The 10,597-nt window shown below is 42.3% G+C and overlaps 2 non-coding genes across 2 annotated transcripts; both read right to left on the minus strand.

Annotated features, from left to right (window-relative positions):
* Positions 1 to 6,925: 6,925 nt before the first annotated feature.
* trnastop-uca lies at positions 6,926 to 7,012 on the minus strand. The gene has a single exon. It is a non-coding gene; the product is annotated as a tRNA-Sec (tRNA).
* Positions 7,013 to 10,027: 3,015 nt separating this feature from the next.
* On the minus strand, positions 10,028 to 10,114 carry trnastop-uca. Its single transcript has one exon. It is a non-coding gene; the product is annotated as a tRNA-Sec (tRNA).
* Positions 10,115 to 10,597: the final 483 nt, after the last annotated feature.

The raw sequence follows: 10,597 nt of genomic DNA on the forward strand, positions 1-10,597 counted from the left end.
CCCCAAGTGGAGAAGTTCAAGTATCTCAGGGTCTTGTTCACGAGTGAGGGAAGAATGGATGGTGAGATTGACAGCCGTGAGATCTGCAGTGATGCGGGCTCTGTATTGATCTGTTGTGGTGAAAAAGGAGCTGAGCCGTAAGGCAAAGCTTTCAATTTACCAATCGATCTACGTTCCAACCCTCACCTATGGTCATGAGCTATGGGTAGTGACCAAAAGAACGAGATCGTGAATACAAGCTGCTGAAATGAGTTTCCTCTGCAGGGTGTCTGGGCTTTCCCTAAAAGATAGGGTGAGAACCTCAGTCATTAAGGAGGAGCTCAGAGTAGAGCCGCTCTTCCTCCGCATCGAGAGGAGTCAGATGAGGTGGCTCGGGCATCTGATCAGGATGCCTCCTGGACGCCTCCCTGGTGAGGTGTTCTGGGCACGTCCAACCAGGAGAAGGCCCCGGGGAAGACCCAGGACACTCTGGTGGGACTATGTGTCCCAGCTGGCCTGGGAACGCCTTGGGATTCTCCCGGAAGAGCTGGAAGAAGTGGCTGGTGAGAGGGAAGTCTGGGCCTCTCTGCTTAAGCTGCTGCCCCCGCGACCCGACTCAGGATAAGCGGAAGAGGATGGATGGATATGCTTCGTTCCATCCAACGTCAGATGTTGGCGCTGGGAATGACGTCACACCCAAGTTCTCACGTGTCAGTAAAGAAATCGGGAAACCAATATGGACGAGTCGAGGAAAACCTTTATTGTGGGAATAAATTGCAGTTGATTGAATTGGCGATTCTAAATTAATCCTGGTGTTTGCTTGGTGTGTGTGTGCCCTGCAATGTACTGGCATCCTGTCCAGGGTTTGTTCCCCATCTTGCGCCCTATGCTATCTGGGATAGGCTCCAGCAGACCCCAGGACACTGCTGATTAGAGAGTGACTGACTGGAATCAAAACATTTTATGGTATTTCACATATCAAAACATGTAAAAGCGTGTCTTCAAATAGAAGTTGGACAGTACTGTGTGTACAGCTGATGTAATGAGGTACTAATAGACAGAAGTGCTCATAAACAATGTAATACTATAGCTAACACTGAAGATTGTGGTGTAAGTCACTATTTTGGATTGACTTCATGATGTGATTTCGGATGAACTTGGACTAATGCTGCATTCCATTTGAAGTGTGAAGTTGGAATTTCCAAGTTTCTTCTTGGAATTTTTAACTAGAATTTCCCCTTAAGTCAGATTTCTTGGAAACCTGAGGCTGAAATGTCAAGCCTGAATTGGTCTGACTTCAGATCACGATGATTCTGTCCTGATTGATCAAGATTTCCTTTTTGTCTATCTAGATAACATCCTGATTGCCATCTTTTCCAAGGTTGAACATCTCGCTCATCTCCTACACTTGTTTGAGTGTCTTAGCCTACATGGGCTGATTATTAATCCAGCTAAGTGCCCATTCGGAGGGCCTGTTATTGACTTCCTGGGACATCAAATTTCAAATGTGTGTGCAATTCATTTGCCTTCCAAAGTTCATTGACTTTCCATAATTCCACACCGTGGACACCCTCCAGATATTTGTAGGAATGGTTCATTTTCAACATTGCTACATTTCTCAGGCAGCCTCATTATGCAATCTTTCTATGAGGTGTTAAGGGGACAAATAGTGAAACACCCTGTCATGTGGTCCTTAGAACGGGATGAGGCATCAAAAACACCAAACAGACATTAGTAGAGGAGACCATCCTCAAGTTCCTGCCACCCAATCCTTAACTCGCTCTTAAAACTGATGCTTCGGACCATACATTGGGGGCTGTGTTTGAAGAGTAGGCTAATGATGCTCGGCAGCCATTGGCATTCTTCAGCAGAAGGTTAAGAAGCAACGAGGATAAGTACAGCACGTTCAACTATGAACTACTGAGTTTGTATCTGGTCTACCAGCATTTTCACTTTTTGCTTGAAAGTCAGTCATTTACTGTATTTCTTGACCACAAACCCCTAGTTCTCACAATGTGCATAGTAAGTGAGCCCTAGTCCACCCAGCAGCAACGAAACTTGGCCTACATGTCAGAGATCACCACGGATGTCCACCATTTTGAAGAAGAACAACTTCAACAATATGGTTGCTAACTGCATCTTCTGGCCCAAACTTGCCACCATACACTTTGAAATTGACTACTCCTAGTGACCGGCTGACCAAGCTAAGAACCAGGATGTCAGAGGGACAGGCACTCTGCTAAGCTCCTACACCACCTCAGGTTACCCTCATCCAATTATCTCTAACACCTGGTGAAGGTGCCCTTTTGATGTCATACATGGTCTCTCATATCCAGCACGGAGGGCAACCAAATGTTTAATGGCGAGCATGTTTGTGTGTTAGGGCCTCAAAAAAGATTTTCAGGACTGGGTAGCAGTTTGTGTAGCATGCCAGAAGGCTAAAATACACCACCATGTTAAAGATCTACTGACACCATTCCGGTTGCCAGCTCACCAATTTGAACATGTTGACATAGACATGGTAAGCCCACTTCCTCCATCTCACAGCTTAACACACCTGCTCAACATTGTTGACAGGGCTGCCAGATGGGCTGAAGCAGTTCCTTTGATCCCCACATCTATTGCTAATGTAGCCAGAGCTAAAATTAGCTATTGGGTTGCAAGGTTTGGAATACCAACCCTCATTACTTCCAAATGATGTGTAAAGTTCACTTGATAACTTTGGGATGTGGTGGCACTGTACCTTAGGACAACACTGCATCATACCACCGCCTACCACCCTCAAGCTCACAGTCTTTGCAAGCAATTTCACTGGTCACAAAAGTCAGCTTTCAAGGCCTCACTTATTAAAGACCACTGGATTAATTGTTCACAGTGGCTGCTGTTAGGGCTTTGGAAGCCTCATCCTTTCCTAAGGTTGTAAGGTGAGCCACTCCATGTACCTGGGGATTTCATCCCTCATATTTCGTCCCCTGCAGCCTTTGCTGGCTTTGCTCTTGGCCAGAGCCGTATGGATGGTGTGAACTGTGCACCCGCATCTTCGAAAGGCGCCAAGTTAACATCAAGAACTGTATTTGGAACTCACATATTAGTGGCGTGGCGGACCTTCACTTATTTATTTATATTTTTTTTACTTTCAGTTGAAATCCTTTGATTTAAATTATTTGAGTTCTCGCATTGTCTTTTGGTACGTGTGCTCCCGACTTCTTTATAAGACCCATATTCTGTCGTCAATTGAACAGGAATATGAGAGTTCCAAAAGAAAACAGAATTTGATTTTCTATTATTAAACGTCAGTTCAGCATTCATTATTAGCATAAAAACATTCTATCATGCTTCCTTTTTTTCAATTTTTTTTTGCCAAACCTTTAAAGCGATTTAACCATCTCCGACTTCAAGGTCGACGTACGTTTCTTAGCCCGTACACGAAACGAAAGATATGCAATATAAAAATCTGTATTTACTGGTTAGAGGAGGTGCTGGAAATGATTTCCTTGTGCGTCAATACACTTTTCTGCACGCCGCACCATATTGTCACAACCGCTACGCAACTCAGCCGCTTCAATTTTTCCAATTTCACTCCGAATATCATCCTTCAGTTCCTCTAATGTCTTTGGATTATTGACATACACTTTTCCCTACAGATTGCCCCACAGGTAAAAGATAAATGGATAGGTCCAGTGATCTTGGTGGCCACAAACCTTTGCTGACAGTTCGTTCTTCTGTGAAGACGTTGTGAATTCGAGAAAGTGACTCGCGAGAAGTGTGACATGTCACTCCATCCATGTCACAACGGCACCCACCTGTATAATAGCTCGAGCCAGCCAGTCGGAGATGGTTCAGTTCTTCGTGCGCCACCTTTCACTGTAAAAATTACCAGTTGCATTACTTTTACCGTATTTTACTGTATCATATTACAGTATATTACAATAAATTTGCCATACCACAAAGTGACTTCACAGTAAACTGGGGAACAAAATTACTGTCATGTAGCAGTATGTTAACCATTTCCAATTTCTATTAATCTACTTTATTTTAACATGCCAACTGTAAAAGTAATGCAACTCAGTAGCCAATAATTTACTGTAAATTTACAGTTGCAATAACTATATTTAATACTGCAAAGGACATTAAAACAACCTTAATAGCCCATCCTATTTACCTAATTTCCTCAAATTTACATCAAGTTGAGTTCTGAAGGTCCCTAAACTCCCCTTGTCCACCTCACTACGTGTTGACTTGTTCGTTGTGTTTTGGGTTTTCTGTATGAGTTAAAACCTTTTGATGTTTCTACAAAATATGTTTCCAACAGTGTCCCTGTAGTCCGGATTTGACTTTTATCAGTCATTTTACAACACATACATTGCCCCCTTCCTGATTTCTTATTCTTTTGCATGTTTTGTCACACAAAATGTTTCTGATTATCAAACACATTTAACTATTAGTCAAATATAACACAAGTAAAGACAAAATGCAGTTTTTAAATGATGGTTTTTATTATTATCGGAGAAAAAAAATCCAAACCTACATGGCCCTGTGTGAAAAAGTAATTGCCCCCTTGTTAAAAAATCACCTAACTGTGGTGTATCACACCCGAGTTCAATTTCCGTAGCCACCCCCAGGCCTGATTACTGCCACACGTGTTTCAATCAAGAAATCACTTCAATAGGAGCTGCCTGACACAGAGAAGTAGACCAAAAGCACCTCAAAAGCTAGACATCATGCCAAGATCCAAAGAAATTCAGGAACAAATGAGAACAGAAGTAATTGAGATCTATCAGTCTGGTAAAGGTTATAAAGCCATTTCTAAAGCTTTGGGACTCCAGCGAACCACAGTGAGAGCCATTATCCACAAATGGCAAAAACATGGAACAGTGGGGAACCTTCCCAGGAGTGGCCGGCTGACCAAAATTACCCCAAGAGCGCAGAGACGACTCATCCAAGAGGTCACAAAAGACCCCAGGACAACGTCTAAAGAACTGCAGGCCTCACTTGCCTCAATTAAGGTCAGTGTTCACGACTCCACCATAAGAAAGAGACTGGGCAAAAACGGCCTGCATGGCAGATTTCCAAGACGCAAACCACTCTTAAGTAAAAAGAACATTAGGGCTCGTCTCAATTTTGCTAAGAAACATCTCAATGATTGCCAAGACTTTTGGGAAAATACCTTGTGGACTGATGAGACAAAAGTTGAACTTTTTGGAAGGCAAATGTCCTGTTACATCTGGCGTAAAAGGAACACAGCATTTCAGAAAAAGAACATCATACCAACAGTAAAATATGGTAGTGGTAGTGTGATGGTCTGGGGTTGTTTTGCTGCTTCAGGACCTGGAAGGCTTGCTGTGATAGATGGAACCATGAATTCTACTGTCTACCAAAAAATCCTGAAGGAGAATGTCCGCCATCTGTTCATCAACTCAAGCTGAAGCGATCTTGGGTGCTGCAACAGGACAATGACCCAAAACACACCAGCAAATCCACCTCTGAATGGCTGAAGAAAAACAAAATGAAGACTTTGGAGTGGCCTAGTCAAAGTCCTGACCTGAATCCAATTGAGATGCTATGGCCTTAAAAAGGCGGTTCATGCTAGAAAACCCTCAAATAAAGCTGAATTACAACAATTCTGCAAAGATGAGTGGGCCAAAATTCCTCCAGAGCGCTGTAAAAGACCCATTGCAAGTTATCGCAAACACTTGATTGCAGTTATTGCTGCTAAGGGTGGCCCAACCAGTTATTAGGTTCAGGGGGCAATTACTTTTTCACACAGGGCCATGTAGGTTTGGATTTTTTTTCTCCCTAAATAATAAAACCATTTAAAAACTGCATTTTGTGTTTACTTGTGTTATATTTGACTAATGGTTAAATGTGTTTGATGATCAGAAACATTTTGTGTGACAAACATGCAAAAGAATAAGAAATCAGGAAGGGGGCAAATAGTTTTTCACACCACTGTATGATCTTCAAATTATTGAAACAGTCCGTATACCAACAGGCATGGTCAGAAATGTGTTTGTCTGGCACGCAGCACACCGAGGCCCATTGAAACCACCACATAATGGCCCATTCCAAGTCTTGAAACACGGAAACGAGGCCTTCGTGCTTAACAAATGTAGCAAATGGCAAACAATTTCAGTTGATCACCTAAAGCCAGATCCGTCCCCTGTTAATAACCGTTGTCCTACAGCCATTGATGCACTTGTGCCTACTGAGCCCAAACCTGCCTGAGTGTGTGTCCCAACCAAGTTAACAATAATGTCTGTACTTGAGAATTCTGGGGGTCCTGTGTAGTGGCTATAGGTGCTGCGCTAGTGCAAGAACACAATTCGCATGCATTACAATATGGGAGGGAGCGAGGTGACAAGGTCAGAGGTGCGTCACTCGCTGATTAAAGTGTGTTGTGATGAATAAAGGATAATAGTTTACCAGATTCAAGAAATAGTTACTTGCTCTGCTTTCTTCCCTCGTGAAGCACTAGATTGCCATATTAAGCAGAGGCATCTGTGATTTTTATTTCCATTGCTGATGCAGTTACTTTGGCGTGTTTTTAGGATGGGAGGTGGTACCAGTGGTGGACCTCATTTAGAGTTTCATGTAGGCTTCAACCAGCACTTCCTTCGATACTTGAGGATTTTTCCTCTAGCGCTACAGCAGACCCAGCAGGACCCTGTAAAGTGACAGTCTGTCGCCTGGCGTTTATAAATGTGGTGCTCTGAGGACCTCATCTGGTCAAAGTGTATAGCAACAGTGTTGGATTAACAAATCTCAGAACGGCTAACATTATGTTAATCTTCCAACTGGCTTGAAGAAGGGGTTTGAGGTGCCTTGAAAGCTTGCATGTTGTACTCTGTTCAGTTAGCCAATAAAATGTGACATTTTGATTGACTTCTCATTCAATATTTTACAAAAGGCAAAATAAATTAATTACTGAAAATATTCAACGCTACTCCGCCCGGAAGGTGGAATTAAACCACTCTGCCGCTAGGCAGCTACAGGTTTGAAGCCTGTAACCCGGACCACCGAAGGTCATCCGGGCAAATGATAACACTCGGCTTCTCAGTATATATAGCTAGGTGTGCCAACATAGCTTTTACAATGTGGTACCTATTCATCAAGATTATTTAAACAAATGAGCAATCCACAATGTACGTCTGAGAAAACAATCAGGTTTGACTCTTAGGGAACGTTTAAAAAAGATCATTAGGCAAAGGAGAATGTAAACCAAACGGGCAATGTTTGTTGTAAAAGTGGGAATAAATGCAAAGCAGCGAAAAGCCGATTGGTCCTCGTAAAATCCTGGCTCAATTATTAACTGATTGACTTTCTGACGTTTCTTGTCAGCCAGGGAAGGCGGCCAAAATCTGAAACGCGCTGGATCTGAGAGGGTCCTAAAGCTGACTTCGGGTCTACAATTGTCAGTATCACTGAACTTTTGATGGAAGTCGACTGGAAATCTGTCACACACCCAAGGCTGAGTGACCTAACTAGAAATAAGAAACAGCATAAATCAGAGGTGCAGAACTGAATTAAAAATAAAAGAACGGAAACTTTGCTTTTAATTTAAAAACCTGTGAAATTTAGTTGCCAACCTTTTACAATACAGATTTCAAATCTGTAACATTTTGAAGTATGCTTCTATAGTGGGGTGAATGGGCGAAGTTCACTGAGAAGAAGACGCACTTTTACAGTTGGTAGAAGGTTGGGGGTGCGCTTTGGGGGGAGAGAAGAGAATCACATTAGACCTGCCGCTTCTCAGAAGGCTCGATTTAGAAACCGCTGATTCTCTGAACTAAACAGACGGTCATATCAAATCAAAATAATTTCGAGAAATGAACTCAGTTCTATACCACACTTTCATGTATTTTTTCTTGAATTCTCTTCTATCCATTATTATGCAGTACTTTGAAATTCAGAAGGTTGCGCACATTTCCAAGTAAGACTATACATGGAAACAGACATAAAATATAATAGAGCATAATAAACACGGTGCAATGACTTTGAAATTTAAGCATAAAAGCATATAGTTTGAGATTTGTTAAGAGTAATCTACTACTTGAAGTTTTTAGAAAGCTGCGGTAATTGATTGCTGAGCATACATATCGAGACGGAATTACCGTGCGCTAACTGGTTGCGCCACTGAAGGCTTTGGGTGCTATACAAATGAAATCTATTATTATTATTATTATTATTATTATTATTATTATTATTATTATTATTATTATTATTATTATTATTATTATTATTATTATTATTATCTAACCCGCTATATCCCAACTACAGGGTCATGGGGGTCTGCTGGAGCCAATCCCAGATCTGTGGTCGCAGCTCAGTTACGCACATTTGCACAACGATCCCCAAACAGAAACACTGTAAAAAAATGTAAATCCCGGTGTGCAATCACCACTTCTGTTTAAGACTGTTTAGCTGATGCCGGGGCAACAGCAGGCTCACAGCTCTACTGTGAAGCAATCGCACTTCGGGAGGCACTTCAGCGTGATGTTCCCGTTTTGGATCCCAAAAGAGTTCAGAAACCTCACAATATGAACAGGCATAAAGGCAATATTGTGCTCCCCACCTTTACCCACTCTGCAGACTCCGTATCCAGCCAGGCTGGAGGAGTCTGAGGAACAAAATCTGAGGCAGTGGTGGAGCAGGAGCACGTGGGGCAGAGGCAGAAGACACCCGTTATTCAAATTGGCAGATAAAGTGGCTGCATTCAACATTGGGATTTTTGATATATTTCAAACGTTAGAAGAGGTTGTTAAAGATACCAAGCCAGGGCCCTCTTTCTCCCAGCTGGTGCATAATCACCTATCTTAGCTTTCAATAGAGTTTGAGCATTATTCCCAACCACAAAAGATCCCCAAAATGGGAAGAATGGATCTGTGACCCATTTGTGAATAAGCCAGGTGAATCAACTTTGTCTGTGCTTGAAGAGGATCAACTGCTTGAGGTTGCAAATGATGGTGACCTTAAAAGTATGTCTGAGACAAATTCAAATCTCCATACGTTTTGGATTAAAGTCAAGGCGGAATATCCTGAGGTTACCACCAAAGCACTGAAAAATCTGCTTCAATTTCCAACATCCTATCATTGTAAGGAAACATATTCAGTGACAGCAACCAAAACGAGATTATGGAATAGACTGAACATAAGCAACATACTTCGTATGTCACTGTCTTCAATCGTTCCTAAATGGGATCATCTGGTTGCAGTAACACAAGCTCAGAGCCCCCACTGATTCTACATTATGGTAAGTTGTATAATTTCTTTTATGATATTATCACTTAATAATAGAAATGTAATGTAAATTGTGTATAAAAACTGCCGTACAAACCCACCTCGAATCCTTAACCCTTCCCATACTAGTCCCTGGAAAAATTTGCTTCTAGTAAAGTGGTCCTTTGTGTCAAAAAGGTTGGGGACCACTGCTTGTATCTGATCGTGTTCACCTCTGACGAGAGAGCGTTCCCTGCGTGGGGAGAAAAGCACATGGCCGTGATATTTCTGGCAATCAGCAGCTACCCTGTAAAACACATGGAGCTCTGATCTCTCTCAAAAACGTCAACCGTTACTCCTTAACAATCTGTAGATGATAATGTCTGCTGAACAAACAGGAATTGCTAGCTAAGCGGAGGTAAGGTGCGCTTCAACACCAGACGTAGACCAACTCGAACAGAGGCTGTCGAGTGAATGAGGAAGGCGCCGCCCCCCTGCTTTCGGCTCACGGCCACTCTCTTGGATTTGCATAAATACATCGGTACCGCAAGCGAACTATGGTACTTAGCGTGATGAGAGAAGTCGCAAAATCAACCGGAAACTTCAAGCAAATTAGAGAAAACGGCGGAGTCTGTCTGTTTTAAATCGCTTGTTTTTAAAGGTGCTGCAAGACACCGCCGAGTGACGATGGTGCAGTGGGGATCTCATGTGTTTAGAGAGTATACATGCAGAGTTTGACAAAACAGGCCTCTAAACACCTGGAATGTCATTATAGCTTTGAAGCACAACGCGCTTGTGATTAAAACATGATTATCAGCTTTTGCGTGGCTTGCGCCCGGAAGGTGGAATTGAACCACTCTGCCGCTAAGCAGCTACAGGTTTGAAGCCTGCACCCCGGACCACCGAGGGTCATCCGGGCAAATAATAAAGTCACCTGTTCAGTATATATAGCTGGTGTGTGTGTGTAACTTTTAGAATGTGGTGTCCACTTCACACAAAAAATATTTTACAAGGCAATTTGTTCATCTTTGAACAACTTAAAAATATTCGAGTCCCGATCTCTCATTCTCTCACTCTTTACTAAAATAAAACATTAAAACATAAAGATAATTCAGGCGGTAAGGAATGTTTGGTATTAAAATGGCAGTAAATGCAAAACAGCAGGAAGCCGATTCGTTCTCCTTAAATCACGACTCAAAGATTAACTGATTGATTTTCTAAGTCGGCCAAAGTCGGAAGCGCTCAGGACCTGTGAGGGTATTAAAGCAGAGCGACGACTTTCTACAATTGTTTGCGTCGCTGCGTATTTGATGAAAGTAAACTTAAAATGTGCAACATGTGTAACATCCTCGAGACTGCAACAAATAAAAGCAAAAGAAACTGCGCAACTAGAGATAACATT

This window comes from Polypterus senegalus, chromosome 11 (genome assembly GCF_016835505.1).
Source record: "Polypterus senegalus isolate Bchr_013 chromosome 11, ASM1683550v1, whole genome shotgun sequence".
NCBI lineage: Eukaryota > Metazoa > Chordata > Cladistia > Polypteriformes > Polypteridae > Polypterus > Polypterus senegalus.